Raw genomic sequence first — 16,319 nt, forward strand, 5'->3', positions numbered from 1 at the left:
CATGGATGAACTACAACAATTGTACATTCCTGTCTAGCGTAAAAATAAAAAAGGGAAGGTGGCTCAACCGTGGCTATCAAGGGAAATCAGGGATAGTATTAAAGCCAAGGAAGTAGCATACAAATTGGCCAGAAATAGCAGTGAACCTGGGGACTGGAAGAAATTTAGAACTCAGCAGAGGAGGACAAAGGGTTTGATGAGGGCAGGGAAAATAGAGTACGAGAGGATGCTTGCAGGGAACATTAAGACGGACTGCAAAATCTTCTATAGATATCTAAAGAGAAAAAGGTTAGTAAAGACAAACGTAGGTCCCCTGCAGTCAGAATCAGGGGAAGACACAACGGGGAACAAAGAAATGGCAGACCAATTGAACAAGTATTTTGGTTCGGTATTCACTAAGGAGGACACAAACAACCTTTCGGATATAAAAGGGGTCAGAGGATCTAGTAAGAAGGAAAACTGAGGGAAATCCTCATTAGTCGGGAAATTGTGTTGGGGAAATTGATGGGATTGAAGGCCGATAAATCCCCAGGGCCTGATGGACTGCATCCCAGAGTACTTAAGGAGGTGGTTTTGGAAATAGCGGATGCGTTGACAGTCATTTTCCAACATTCCATAGACTCTGGATCAGTTCCTATCGAGTGGAGGGTAGCCAATGTTACCCCACTTTTTAAAAAAAGGAGGGAGAGAGAAAACATGGAATTATAGACCGGTCAGCCTGACCTCAGTAGTGCGTAAAATGATGGAATCAATTATTAAGGATGTCATAGCAACGCATTTGGAAAGAGGTGACATGATAGGTCCAAGTAAGCATGGATTTGTGAAAGGGAAATCATGTTTGAAAAATCTTCTGGAATTTTTTGAGGATGTTTCCAGTAGAGTGGACAAGGGAGAACCAGTTGATTTGGTGTATTTGGACTTTCAGAAGGCTTTCGACAAGATCCCACACGAGATTAATGTGCAAAGTTAAAGCACATGGGATTGGGGGTAGTGTGCTGACATGGATTGAGCACTGGTTGTCAGACAGGAAGCAAAGAGTAGGAGTAAATGGGTACTTTTCAGAATGGCAGGCAGTGACTCGTGTGGTACCGCAAGGTTCTGTGCTGGGGCCCCAGCTGTTTACACTGTACATTAATGATTTAGACGAGGGGATTAAATGTAGTGTCTCCAAATTTGCGGATGACACTAAGTTGGGTGGCAGTGTGAGCTGCGAGGATGATGCTATGAGGCCGCAGAGTGACTTGAATAGGTTAGGTGAGTGGGAAAATGCATGGCAGATGAAGTATAATGTGGATAAATGTGAGGTTATCCACTTTGGTGGTAAAAACAGAGAGACAGACTATTATCTGAATGGTGACAGATGAGGAAAAGGGGAGGTGCAACGAGACCTGGGTGTCATGGTACATCAGTCATTGAAGGTTGGCATGCAGGTACAGCAGGCGGTTAAGAAAGCAAATGGCATGTTGGCCTTCATAGCGATGGGATTTGAGTACAGGGACAGGGAGATGTTTCTACAGTTGTACAGGGCCTTGGTGAGGCCACACCTGGAGTATTGTGTACAGTTTTGGTCTCCTAACGTGAGGAAGGACATTCTTGCTATTGAGGGAGTGCAGCGAAGGCTCACCAGACTGATTCCCGGGATGGCGGAACTCACCTGTCAAGAAAGATTGTATTCACTGGAGTTCAGAACAATGAGAGGGGACCTCATAGAAACATTTAAAATTCTGATGGGTTCAGACAGGTTAGATGCAGGAAGAATGTTCCCAATGTTGGGGAAGTCCAGAACCAGGGGTCACAGTCTAAGGATAAGGTGTAAGCCATTTAGGACCGAGATGAGGAGAAACTGCTTCACCCAGAGAGTGGTGAACCTGTGGAAATCTCTACCACAGAAAGTTGTTGAGGCCAATTCACTAAATATATTCAAAAAGGAGTTAGATGAAGTCCTTACTACTAGGGGGATTAAGGGGTATGGCGAGAAAGCAGGAATGGGGTACTGAAGTTGCATTTTCAGCCATGAACTCATTGAATGGCGGTGCAGGCTAGAAGGGCCGAATGGCCTACTCCTGCACCTATTTTCTATGTTTCTATGTTTCTTACTCCTCCCCTTTAAATCGTTAACATCTTCCAGTCAGATGAAAGGTCATTGACCTGATACGGCAATTCTATATTGCTGTAAACAAATGTTGCCAGACCTGCTATATGTTTCCAGCATTTTCTGCTTTAAATTGCAATTTGTTAATACTTGTTCCTTACAGAGTGTGTTTCAGCTCTGAAAGTGTTATTACCTAAAGTGCATTATGGGAGGGAGAAACCTATTTTGAGACAGACAGATGAGTTTTCTTTGTAAGAGAGTGCCTGTAATGATAAAAAGTGAAAGCAATTAGCAGAAGAGTTTAAAAAAACCTTCAGATTGTGAACGGATGTACCCCGAGTACTGTTTATGAATGTTGGAGTGCATGAACAGCAGGCTGCATTTTAATAGGAATGGGAGCTGCGGCCATAACCTGCTGTGTGTGGTGAAGAAACGTTTAATGCGTGGCGAGAAAAGAGTTCTGTCGGCTTTGGTGGGTTGCCATAAACATTGTTGTGGGCTCTGAATAATATGTAGCTGAACATGAGGACTTGTGTGTCATTCTTGCGATCAGGTGAATGCATTAGACCTGTCCTTGCACTGAACCCAAGTTCTGCAATCGATACTGCTGGTGATCATGTGTTTAGCCACCTCATTGCAGCATGATGCTAGCTCTGCTTTGGGATCCAGCACTATGATTATTTCAAAGCTGTAATGGGATTTGTCATGTCTGTAACCAGCATACTAATGTAACCCTTATACAATTGTAACCCTCATGTAACCACTACATACTGTACATAATTACTAGAAATGCACACCTTGACTACTTGTGGGAGACACACCTTACCTGGAGATTCAGGTATATAAGGGAATGTCCCACGCAGGGCCAGCACTCCTTGGTCCAGGTAATAAAGATGAAGGTCACAGAGTGACTGTGTCTGCAGTACGTGCCTCGTGTGATTGTGTTTAAGAGTTAAGGACTCAACAGCTGGCGACGCGAAACAGGAATCACTGAACCCAGAGGATGGCCACCGGTAGCTCAGAGGAACGTTAATGTGTGGGTGAAGACTAGGACGATTTTGTGGAGAGACTCCAGCAGATCTTTGTCACGAAGGACTGGCTGGGAGAGGATGCGGCTGACAAGCGGAGGGCGCAAGGGCGCATCTACTAACAAGCTGCGGGACAAAAATGTATGCACTGATGAAGGACCTGCTCGCACCCCACAAACCGGCCGACATGTCTTTTGAAGAGCTCAGCCAGCTGATCAGCGAACACTTAAAACCAGCGAGCAGCATACACATGGCCCGGCACCGGTTCTACACACACCGACGTCGGGAAGGGCAAAACATCTCGGACTTCGTGGCAGACTTGCGGCGCTTGGCCAGCCTCTGTAAGTTCTCAGACACCTGCAGGGGGGAGATATTAAGGGATTTTTTCATTGAGGGCATTAGCCATGCCGGGATCTTCAGGAAGCTCATAGAGACCAAGGACTTAAATCTAGAGAGGGCAGCATTGGTAGCTCAAACTTTCATCGCAGGGGAAGAAGAGACCAAGCTAATTTACGCAAGTAGTCCTGGGTCCAACGTGGCGACGGACAAAGGAATTAACGTCATAAACCCCAGCTCAAGATCTCGCAGTCAGGCAAAGGCATTTTGCAACTGCAGCAGTCAGACAAAGGCATTTTGTAACTGCCCAGGCAGAAACCGACTCAAAGGTGGGCCCCCGACAGGGACAATGGAGAGGGGAGCGGCAATTCACGCCATCAAGGGGACCATTAACACCCACCATCAGAGTGCTTAGAAACAACCAAGAGGACAATTAGAGCGGAATGCCTGCTAACAGTCCTTTTGTGAACAACGATCTCAGCCAATGCTGGAGATGCGGGGGCAGACATTATGCGAAAAGCTGCAAATTTCAACAGTTCATCTGTAGGAATTGTAATACCAGAGGACATTTGGCTAGGGTTTGCAAACAGCCGGTAGCGAGACTAATCTATGAGACAGAGGAATCAGGCAAGGGGCGTGCAATGCAGGACAATTCTTGGGGTAAAGCCATGGATGCTGAAGTTCAGCGGGTTCATTTGGCTGGCGTCCACAACGCATACACCAAAACGCCACCCATGATGATGAAAGTTTTATTGAATTGCATCCTGGATACGGGCGGTAGCCAATCCCTCATGAGTGCACAAGAATTTGAGAAACTATGGCCTCACAGAGCTAGCAGGCCCAAACTGGAACGAATTAATATGCAGCTATGGACGTACACCCAAGAGATCATTCCACTGCTAGGCAGTGCAAACGTGGTGGTAACACACAATGGGTCACAGAACTGGCTGCCACTCTGGATCGTTCCAGGAAATGGCCCCGCGTTTTGGGAAGGAGCTGGCTAGCTGAGATGAACTGGAAATGGGGCGATTTGCATGCCATTTCATCTATGGAGCGAAGCTCATGCTCACAGGTACTATAAAAATTCGTGTCGCTGTTTCAATCTGGTGTCAGAACATTCAAGGACACCAAAGTAGTGATACACATCACCCCGGACGCCAGACCAGTGCATCACACAGCCAGAGCGATGCCGTACGTGATGCATGAGAAAATTGAGTGTGAACTGAGCAGACTGCTCAGTGAGAGCATAATTTCGCCCGTTGAATTCAGTGACTGGGCAAGTCCCATTGTTCCTGTGTTTTAAGCGGACGACTCGGTTAGGATCTGCAGTAACTACAAAGCCACCATCAACTGGCTGCCCCTGCAGGACCAATACCCGCTCCCGAGGGCGGAGGACCTTTTGCCACGTTGGCACGTGGCAAGCTGTTCACTAAATTGGACCTCACTTCGGCCTACATGACTCAGGAACTGGCGGAAGAATCCAAGCTTCTGACCACCATCATGACATACAAGATTTATTCATCTACAACAGGTGTCCTTTCGGCATCAGTTCGGCGACTGCCATTTTTCAGAGAAACATGGAAAGTTTGCTCAAATCCATCCCCAGCACAATTGTATTCCAGGATGACATCCTAATAACGGGTCGAGACAGCGAGGAACACCTCCACAACCTGGAGGAGGTGCTACGCCGATTGGACCCGGTAGGCCTGCAGCTGAAGAAGGCCAAGTGTGTGTTTTTGGCCCCAGAGGTGGAGTTTTTGGGCAGGAGGTTTGCCGCAGAGGGGATCCAACCTACCGAATCCAAAACGGAGGTGATCCGTCGTGCGCCCAGGCCCGGCAACACATCGGAGTTGCGATCGTTCCTGGGACTTTTGAACTATTTCGGGAATTTCCTGCCGAACTTAATCACATTGTTGGAGCCGTTACATGTGCGCCTGCGTAAGGGTTGAGAATGGTTTAGGGGGGACTGTCAAGAACGGGCTTTCAACAGGGTGCCTAACCTGCTTTGTTCTAACAAACTGTAAACATTGTATGACCCCAGTAAAAAACTAGTGTACACATGCGATGCATCATCATACGGGGTTGGGTGTGTGCTGCAGCAGGGTAATGGAGATGGACAACTCCAACCGGTGGCTTATGCCTCCAGGTCGCTCTCCCAGGCAGAGCGTGGGTGCGGCATGGTCGAAAAGGAAGCACACACTTGCGTTTATGATGTGAAAAAAAATGCACCAATACCTTTTCGCTAGACCATTCGAGTTAGAAACGGACCACAAGCCGTTAACTTCTCTGTTGTCTGACAGCAGGGCGGTCAATGCAAATGCGTCAGCTCGCATACAGCGATGGGCTCTCACGCTGGCTGCGTATGACTACACCATACGGCAGCGGCCAGGCACTGAAAGCTGAGCTGACAAATTCAGCAGGCTTCCCCTGGCCACCACGAGGGGGCAGCGGAGCAAAGCGCTGAAGTGGTCATGGCCGTTGAGGCTTTTTACACCGCAGGCTCCCCCATCACAGCCCGCCAGATCAAACTGTGGACCAACATGGACCCCCTCCTATCCATGATAAAGAAATGTGTCCTGATGGGGGATTGGGCGCCCATGCACGGGGCATGCCCCGAGGAGGTCAGACCGTTTCAGAGACTGATGGATGAGCTCTTCATCCAAGCCGACTGCCTGTTATGGGGCAGCCGAGTAGTCATGCCCCAGAAGGGGAGGGAAGCATTCATCAGAGAACTCCACATCGAGCACCCTGGGATTGTACTAATGAAGGCAATTGCCCGGTCACATGTATGGTGGCCTGGGATTGACTCAGACCTGGAACACTGGGTTCGCAGGTGCACAACGTGTGCCCAGCTGGGCAATGCCCCCAGGGAGGCCCCGCTCAGCCTGTGGCCCTGGCCCACCAAGCCTTGGTCCCGCATTCATGTGGACTATGGGGGCCCGTTCATGGGAAAAATGTTCTTGATAATTGTCGATGCATACTCGAAATGGATCGAGTGCATCATATTAAACTCATGCATGACATCCATCACCGAGGAGAGCCTGCACACGGTTTTTGTGACCGATGGCTTACCGGACATTCTAGTCAGCGACAATGGCCCGTGTTCCACCAGCCATGAATTCCAGGAGTTTATGTCAGGTAATGGCATCAAACATGTCCGGACAGCGCCGTTCAAGCCGGATTCCAATGGCCAGGCAGAACATGCGGTCCAAGTCATAAAGCAAGGCATGCTCCGCATCCAAGGACCCTCTCTGCAGTACCGCCCATCGGGCCTCCTACTGGCCTATAGGTCCCGGCCGCACACGCTCACGGGAGTTCTGCCCACTCCTCATGAAACGTACACTCAAAATGCGGCTGTCCCTCATCCACCCAACCCTGGCAGACATTGTTGAGGGCAAGCACCAGTCCCAAACCGAGTGGCACGATAGTACCTCAAGGGAGAGGTGTATAGAAATGGATGATCCGGTATTTATACTTAACCATGCATTGGGACCCAGGTGCCTGGAGGACACCGCAATTGGTAAAGAGGGAAAAAGGTCATAGTGGTCAGACTCAATAATGGGCAGATATGCCGCAAACACTTGGACCAAGTACAGAAAAGGTTCAGCATAGACACTGATGAACATGAAGAAGAGCATGAGATGTCAAGAACATGAGATGTGGACGAGCAACAAGGACATTCACCAGCATGCACAGTCCCTGCGGCCAGCCCGGAAAGGCCGGAATCACCTCAGTTGACAGAAACGCATGCCAAAGCTCAGCCACAAGAGCCTCAACTGCGGCAAGCCACGAGAGAGTGTCGACCACCTGATAGACTTAACCTTTGAGTCAAAAAGACGTGAGGGGGGGAGGTGATGTCATGTATGTAACCAGCATATTACTGTAACCCTTATACAATTGTAACCCTCATGCAACCACTACATACTGTACATATTTAATAGAAATGCACACCTTGACCACAGGGGGTGTACTTGTGGGAGACACTCCTTACCTGGAGATTCAGGTAAATAAGGGGAGGTTCCACGCAGGTCCAGCACTCCTTGGTCCAGGTAATAAAGGTGAAGGTCACAGTGACTGTGTCTGCAGTACGTGCCTCGTGTGATTAAGTTTAAGAGTTAAGGTCCCAACAGGATGAGCGACAATATGTTTTGTGGTAGTGTTGATTGAGGGTGTAATGTTTTCCGAGACATCAGCAGACGCCAAACGCATATGCATATTAGGATAGGTGAGCACAATCTTGCTTAATGAGGTAGGTTTTAAAGAGCTTCTGAAAGTAGAAGAGAACGCTAGAGAGGCGGAGAGGGTTAGCGCAGGAATTCCAGCGCTTAGGGCCCAGGGATCTGAATGCAAGGTCGCGAAAGGTGGAGCGATGAAATTTGGGATGCGCAAGAATTCATAATTAGAAGAATGCAGAGATTGCGATGGGTTGCAGGACTGGACGAGTTTAAAGGGAGGGGCTATGCAATGTAGGGATTTTAAAACAAGGATGATCATTTTAAAATGGAGCTTTGGTAGCCATTGTAGTTCAGGGAGCGCAGGCTTGCTGGGTGAATGGGACATGGTTCGAGGTATGATGAGGCCAGAAGAGTTTTGGGTGAGGCCAAATTTAGGGAGAGTACAAGGTGGGAGACGATGTGACGGAGGTGGAAGTAGGCACTCTTGCTAATAGAGAAGATATGCAATCGGAAGCTCGCATCAAGGTGAAATATGACGCCAAGGTTGTGAACGGTCTGGTTCAGCCTCAGACTGGCGAGGGAAAGGAATTAAATTGGTGGCTAGGGAACGGGGCTTGTGGGTGGGACCGGAGGTAATAGTTTTGGTTTACCCAATACTTAATTTACAGTACATTTCTGCTGATCCATTAATGCATTTTGGACAAACGAGTGACAAATCAGAAACATTGCAGGGGTCAAGAGAGTTCTTGCTGTGGTAAAGCTGGGATTCATCTGTGTACATGTACAACCTGATGTTGATGTTGAGGGGCAGCATCAAGATGAAAAACAGAAGCACCAAGGATAGATATTGGGAGACAGCAGATGTAACAATGTCAGATCGGGACATGAAAGGCAGCCATGCAGGTGATTCTTTGGCTAATATTAGATAGAAATGAATGCAGCCAGGCAAAGAGAGTCCTACCCAGCTGGGTAACGATGAATAAGCGTTGCAGGACAATGCCATGGTCATCGGTGTCAATGGCTGTGGACACGTCGAGAGTTAGGAGGATGGATAGACAATCACAACTACAATGACATAGGAGGTCATTTATGAATTTGAGAATGGCCGTTTCATTTTTTCAGCAGGGGCAGAAACCTGATTGGAGTTATACAAACATGGAATTGTTGGAAAGATGGACATGGATCTGCGAGGTGACAACATGATCAATGTCTTTGGAGAAGAACGCGAGGCTGGAGATGGGTCGGTTTATCCTTGATTGAAACTCTTATCTGGCATGTGATTAGAGCCTTTTATCTCACTCCCACGTATGGTTTATATTCAATGCTGCGTGTATAACATGCAAGAGGACTTACTACACTCTGCCTGTTTGTCGTCAATAGATATTAATAAATAGCGCAAAACCAGGCACAAATTTCCCCCCAACCCCACCGCAGCATTGTGTGAGTGTGATATTGTCAATTTAGCATAGGCCGGAAGCTGACATGACAACATCCTGACCTGGATTGCTGCAATTCACAAGGTTATGTTGTCCATTATATTGTGGCAATTGTTACAATGTAAAATTAGTTTATTAAAGAGGTTAATTCTCCTTTACAATTGATAACCTTGAACGATCACAACCTTTCATATATGGATACATTTACCACAAGCAAAACAAGTTATTAAGTTGATAGTGTATAAACAAATCACTGCTCCCGCGTGTTTGCAAATTGTTTGCATTGGAGTAAAAGCTTTTCCATTGAGTTCATAACGTGCGAATGGAGCAAGCTGCATGTTTAATGATTAATAACACGAATTGTGCTTCACCTAAATACCTTAAATTAGTTCAAATATCCCTGAAACAATGTCCATCACTTCGACATTCAACAACAACAACAACTTGTATTAATATAGAGTCTTTAACGTAGTGGAACGTCCCATGGTCCTTCACAGGAGTATTATGATTAAAAAAAATTGAAACCAAGCAGCATAAGGAGAAATTAGGGCAGTTGCCCAAAAGCTTGGTGAAAGCGGTACGGTTTAGGGAACGATTTGAAAGGGGAAAAAGAGGTAGCGAGGCATAGAAGTTTTGGCAGGGAGTTCCAGAGCTTGGGGCCCAGGCAGCTGAAAGTACGGCCACCAATGGTTGAATGTTTATAATCAGGGATGCTCAAGAGGGGCAGAATTAGAGGAGGGCAGATATCTCAGGGGGGTTGTGGGGCTGGAGGGGATTACAGAGATAGGGAGGGGGGAGGCCATGGACGGGTTTGTAAATAAGAATGTGAATTTTGAAATCGAGGAGTTTTTTAACTGGAAACCAAGCCAGGTCAGCTATCCCGGGGGCGATGGGTGAGCGGGACGTGAAAGGATTCACGAAGGATCCTATTACTACAGCAGGCACATAAACTGACGATAAAATCCTACAGCAGGATCTGTATGGTGGACCACCGTTAATGAACACCAAGAGGGAGGAAGTAAATCTCACGCGAAATTAATGCTACGGGTCCTGGACAACGTTTCCTCTGGTCTGTGTGCAGGGATCACCGCCGTGGAAAGTAATCTCTTAATAGTTTTCACGAAAAGGGAACAAAGATGTGGTATTGCCCGCAGTGCTTCTGGAAATTAAATAATTCAGTTTTAAGCAGGCCTTCTCTTAGATTCTCGTCTGCACCACAACTGAAAGATTTTTCGGTGCGTTACTCAATTGTGAATGTTGGAACAGTGCGCCCTGTTTCTCGTAGTCTCTCCCCTGGCACAGCATTGTTCAATATACTTTTCTTTGGTGTGTCCTTAATTCGCTCCTTCTGCTAAATTTTGGCTGGTGTTATGCAATATAGCCATGGAAGTAAATTAACCTTATTGAGAAAAGGTAATTCAGTCAAAGTTACATCTGGTCTTGGTTCCCCTGCCCGACTCCAGAGATTTCTGTCCTGCTGCACTGAAGCCATTGTGTTTCAAGCTGTAAAAATAATTAATAGAAAAATTATGAATATAGGTGGTAGGTAGGGTGAGAATGTTTCTGGTAATTACAGCTAGCGATATCATAGGTGGGCCCAAATACGACAAATTTTTGGTGTCGTTGCAGAAGCAACAGAGTAACTCGCCGCAAAACGAAGGCGCCATATTACTTCCATATCTTGTTTACCATTTGAAAATGTAGACCGGTTCTGCATTTATATAGTGCCTTTTACGAGCTCAGTGCATCCCAATGCACTTTACAGCTAATCACTCTTTTGAAGTGTAGTTACTGTTATAATACAGGAAGCAACAGACAATTTACGCAAAGCAAGATCCCACAAACACAACGAGATAATGATCAGATAATCAGTTTCAGTGATGTCATTGCTGGAGAATATTGGCTAGGACACACAAAAATATTCCTAGTTCTGCTTTGACATGCATCTTCTAGGGAAGATGTGGCCGTGGTTTAACGGCACCTCCACAGTGCAGCATTCCCTCAGGTCTGCTCCGAAATGACAGTGTAGTTTGTGTGCTCTTGGGGCATGACCTCACGACCTTTTGAAGCAAAGCCTGGAGCATTATCAACTGAGCGATAGTAAAAAATCTATAATACGTTATTCCTTGCAAATATTTAATTAAAAACATTTACTTAATATTTATTTTTTATCTAACCTGATTTTCTTCAGGTGATGGTTCATTTCAAACATCTTGCGCAATGCGTGAAGAGAGATGTCTGTTAGATTATTGCTGTTGTTACCATCCTTGACATTGTTACTCAGGTCCAGCTCTGTCACTGACTGGTTTACAATAATAGCGGAGGTCAGCTCATTAATACAACCGTCTGTGAGATTATTAGCTTTCAGTCTGTGGTAAAACGAAAACAGGGAATCTAATATCAACATCACAGAGGCTAACATGTTATAATGGAATCAGCAATTTCTGCTGATTTCTGTTTCTGCAACTTGCTAGTTTCTGAAAATGAAATTATACAATCAACACAGAATCAAATAGACACAGAAATAAATAAATGTTCTGATGAGCCTGCTCCCATTCCATTTATTTTTATCTCACCCCATCGACATGTACTGTGTTCCTTTCTCCCAAAATGAGCCCGGATTTTGTGGTGGATAATGATGGCGAACTGTCAGCGTTCACGATCATTACCCCTCTCACATTGACTGTAACTTCAGGATTTAGCGCATGAACAGGTAAATGCAGAAGTTCTGAAGTCAAGGTCATTCACTGCGACAGAGGCTGCGCTGTGGGTCGCCACCCTCCTTCAGCCAACCCATCACCCACTCTCACCACCCTTACCCAGCAATCAGTGAAATCAGTGGAACAGAGAGAAACTGCCGTTTATCCGCAATAAGATCTCTCTTAAGCACCATACTAAATACTAAACCTTGTCGAATAGATGTAACCGGGGTTTAAGCAGCATTTTGACAGCTAAACACTTGTTTTGGCGCCGAGAAACTTTCCTCAGAATTTGAATTCAGATGCTTCCCACGGGCGGATGCCTCCGGCCGCAATCAGTTCTGTGAAAGTACCTGGCGGTCCCCTAGGTTTGGTGACTTGCGGTCCTGGGGCTCTACGCGATGGCCAACATAGGGGCGCACGTATCCCAAGATGGTACGGGTTTCTGGGATCACGTGGGCTGGGCGAACCTATCAGATGAAGGGGATCCCCATTCATACGTTTGGTAAATCTATATGTACGGAGCTGCTAATGGGAATACCCCCAACAACACAATAACAGTGAAAATAATTTGTTGCAAATACTACATATTTATAATTAATTAAAATGAAAATAAGCTTACTTTGAAATATAGAAATAAGTGATAAGATTTTAATTTGCTATTTTTATAAACTCTTATGCTGGTAAAAGCAGGCCTTATGCCTGCTTTTAGCAGCGTAACAATTTGAAGGGCATTCACTGGGCAGGGATTGGGCAAATAGCCCAACTCTCCGCGCACAGAGGCCTGTTACCTTTGCATGCAAGCGATCTGTTAAAATAATTTTAAGGTGCCTACTTTTCACACAGCGCTTCGCATATGTAACCCCGGAATATTCGAGGATCCCACGGGCAAGTGTGCATTTCATTTGCGCCCATGGGGAGCGCGAATTCGGGCCCTTTATATTTATGGATGTCTTAATATAGATTAGTATTAATGATTTTATTGAATGGTGGTGCTGGCTTAAAGGCCCGAATGACCTACTCCTGCACCTATTTTCGATGTTTCTATATTTCTATGTAATGTCAGTTCTCCATTATCATAAAAATTACTAGGGGCTAAAAATTCCGGGGTTTAGCACCGTACGTCACAGACAGATTTGGGACAAATGGCGGCCGCCACACTTCCGCCTGCTACCAGCGACTCCCACGGAGCCTGCAATTTTAGGCTGGGCAGCAACACAGCTGATGTCCGCTCTCCCGAAAATGATGCCGCTTATGCAGATCGTGATATCAGGGGGCAACGCTCATTTGATGCCCAATCTGCTATTTTCAACTTCGCTGCTCTACTTAACAGCATGCGTTATCTTCGACCACCTGCGCAAGCGGGAAGGAGCCTTCAGCAGTGGTATTTAAAGGGATCATCAGCAACAACTTGCAGCTGACATGTTTTGACAGTTTGACTGGTTCTATGCAAAATTCTGCAAATCAATCTATTCGCTGATATCCTCACGCTCGTGTATCTTCGAGCGAGGGAGCAGAGGCGGGGGAAGAATAGGAGAAGATGCGTGCAGAAAGAGGAGCAGGAGTCTAGGAGGGCTTTCCACAGGAGAACTCACCTAACTAGAGTCTTCAAAGAGCAATTATTTTACATCCAGTTCAGCGAGGAGCAGTGTATTAGGATGCTCTGCTTTACCAAGGAGGTGCTCACAGAAATCTGCCACCATCTGCGGTTCTCCCAATGGCAGTCAAGGTCACCTTAATTTGTTTGCCAGCGGATCCTTCGAGACTGCGGTAGGAGACATAGCTAACATCTCACAGTTCACTGCCATTGCTGCATGCGGGAGGTCACAGAGATTCAGAAGATCTGAGCAGAGAGAAGCAGGACGAGGGCGCATGTGGTTTTAGCAGGATAGCGGGCTTCCCCATGCTGCAAGTCATCATCGACTGCACACATGTGATATTGCAGCCACCATATACCAATCCAGCGACCTTCTGTAATCGCAAAGGGTACCAATCACGTTGCATGCGATCATGCCCAGTGACTCCTGATGGTCAATGCTTGCTATCCTGGCAGCAGTCATGATACCTTCATTTTGCATCAGTTTCATGTGCAAACAATCTTCCTGTCACCAGATGAAACCCGAGGCTGGCTGCTCGGAGACAAGGGCTATCCACTCTGCACCATGGCTCATGCGTTCCCTCAGCAAAGCTATCACTTGTGCCAAACACTCATACAAAGAGAGCCATGTTTCCACGAGGAATATCAAGGAGCAGACCATCGGGCAACTGAGCAACGGTGCTGTGGCTTGACTGCTCGAGACCTGCCCCCCAGTACTCTGTGAACGGGAGTCCCGTTTCAGGGAGGCCTGATACTTGCTTCACAATTTGGCCATCACGAGAGCACTACACTTGCTACCAGGGATTGCAGGACTACCTCGGGAGGAGGACGAGGATCAGGGGTGGAAGAGGAAGAAAAGGAAGAGGATGAGGATAATGATGAAGGAAGGAGGCAGGCAGCCAATGCACCTTGAAGACGGGCTGTCCATTAATGCTTCATCAGACTCCGATTCCAATGATTGAGAGCCCAGATGCCCGTTACTCACCACAACCATATCATATCATCCCACAGTCATGGAATATCACAGTGTTATCCTGGGCATAAAGATGATATGAGAGCCATGACAAAATATTCCAAACAAAATGATTAAATATATCAATAATCAATTTACTCATACGATATCAATTAATCACCCTTGTGCAAGCCCTAAGTGCCTATTGTTCAGGAAGCCTGTCGTGATCTAGTTCTACTAAAATATGCTCCCCTCGTGGCTGCAGGCATATCTGGCGGAATTGTCTTGAGTTTCAATGGGGGAGACTTCAGATGGATTTGCAGAATGACCTCGAATAGCTTTGGATCTAGAAGGCACGGTTGTAGACGGCATTTCCTCGGCCAGGGGCGACGGGGTGAGCGGGGGGCAGGAGTTTGATCAGGCTAGCTAGCAGGCAGCACTAAAGGCAATGGCAGGTTGGCAGTAGTGGGGACATCAATTCAGTCACCCTGAGGGAGTACAGCAGGGTCCTGCTCCAATGGCCCACAGCCACGCTGCCGAGACAGCGCCTCAGTTTTTCTAACACAGAATGCTGGTCTGCTGCGACACTCTGCATGCCCCCGTCGACAGTTGTAAACACAGCCTCGGTGTTCTTGGGTGTCAGCAAGCTGAGATTGCATGAGAGCGATCTACACTTCCGCTGCAGCACCAAGGCATTGAGTCATTTTCGCCAGTGCTGCACTGGCCACGTGACAAGGGCCATCACATGCAACAACAGGTCTGGGTCGCCAACATCTCTTCATGAGTTGTCCATCATTTCCATCCGTCAAATCCTGGGCTTCAAGCTCTGCGCAAAGCCCCGTGCAGGCTCCTCCATGCTCCTTGACATTGCAATGACGTTCTCTAGCTGGCTTACAATTTGGTATGCAGGCCCATCACATGTCTCCTGAAGACCAGTCCTCATCTTTGTCCTGTGCAGCAGAACTCGTGCACGAGCTGAAGCCCACTCTTACCTGCCGCCTCACGCTGTGCATATCCAGCTTCTAAAGTACCCCCTAAATTATATGAAGTGTCAGTATTCGTTCTGGTGTCTGTGACAGATAGATGCCGTGAAGCTGTGTCTTCTTCTTCTCCCACTCGCTCTCCTCGATTGCTTTTGCGACAGGCTGTGGTGGTTTTTGATCTTCGTTATCTGAAAACCGAAAGGCATAAGTGTTGGGTTATCGTGATGGAGGGGGGAAAGAAAGATATGCATTTACAGCGCATCACAAGATTGAATGTGAGAAGAAATTGTGGGATGAGGGGAAAGTGGGATATGAGAAGAAGGATTAATAATCAGTATACTGTTGTTGTCCCCAAGGGCTTCAAACTTACTGGTTGCCACAGGCTCAATTACTTGCTCTGCAACAATTTCTAGCACTCGCACCTACAATTGGCTGAAATCCTGCAGTTTGTCAGATTTCCCACTGCCTGCCTGATGCAGCTTCTGGCATTTATGCTCCATCTTGGCCTGCAAGAGAAAGGGAAATGTGTGAGTGTGTGTGGTGCAATGTGTTTGAGTGACGTGCCTGCCATGATTAAATAGTTGTCCGTGTGAGCAAGGTGTGAGCGTGCACGCGGTGTCCACCGGTACGCTCGCGGCCTTCCGCGAGAGGTGGGCGCCGGAGGGACTGGAGTGCATCATCACCCCCGGCAACCAAATTTTAATTTGATTTTATGTTTTAAAGTTTAATTTGTTTTAATTGCCGGTGTTTTTAGTGTCCCCCTCACCTTTTATAGGGGGCACTTGTAAATTATGGTTTTAGAGCCCAAACAAAACACACAAAAAAAAACTACAAAAATACAAAAAAAAACACAAAAAAAGGGCCTTGGAAATGATTGAAGTGTCCCCCAGATCGGGGGCACTTGATTTAATGTTTGCCTGTTTACTTTAAAAGAGTTGTAGGTGTGAGCATTGAAGCAGTGTTAAAGTTCTGAGCGTGAAGTGATGCTGTGATTGTGATAGGCAACGATTGTTCCTAGGTG

The sequence above is a fragment of the Pristiophorus japonicus genome, chromosome 9, assembly GCF_044704955.1.
Source record: "Pristiophorus japonicus isolate sPriJap1 chromosome 9, sPriJap1.hap1, whole genome shotgun sequence".
Classification (NCBI taxonomy): Eukaryota; Metazoa; Chordata; class Chondrichthyes; family Pristiophoridae; genus Pristiophorus; species Pristiophorus japonicus.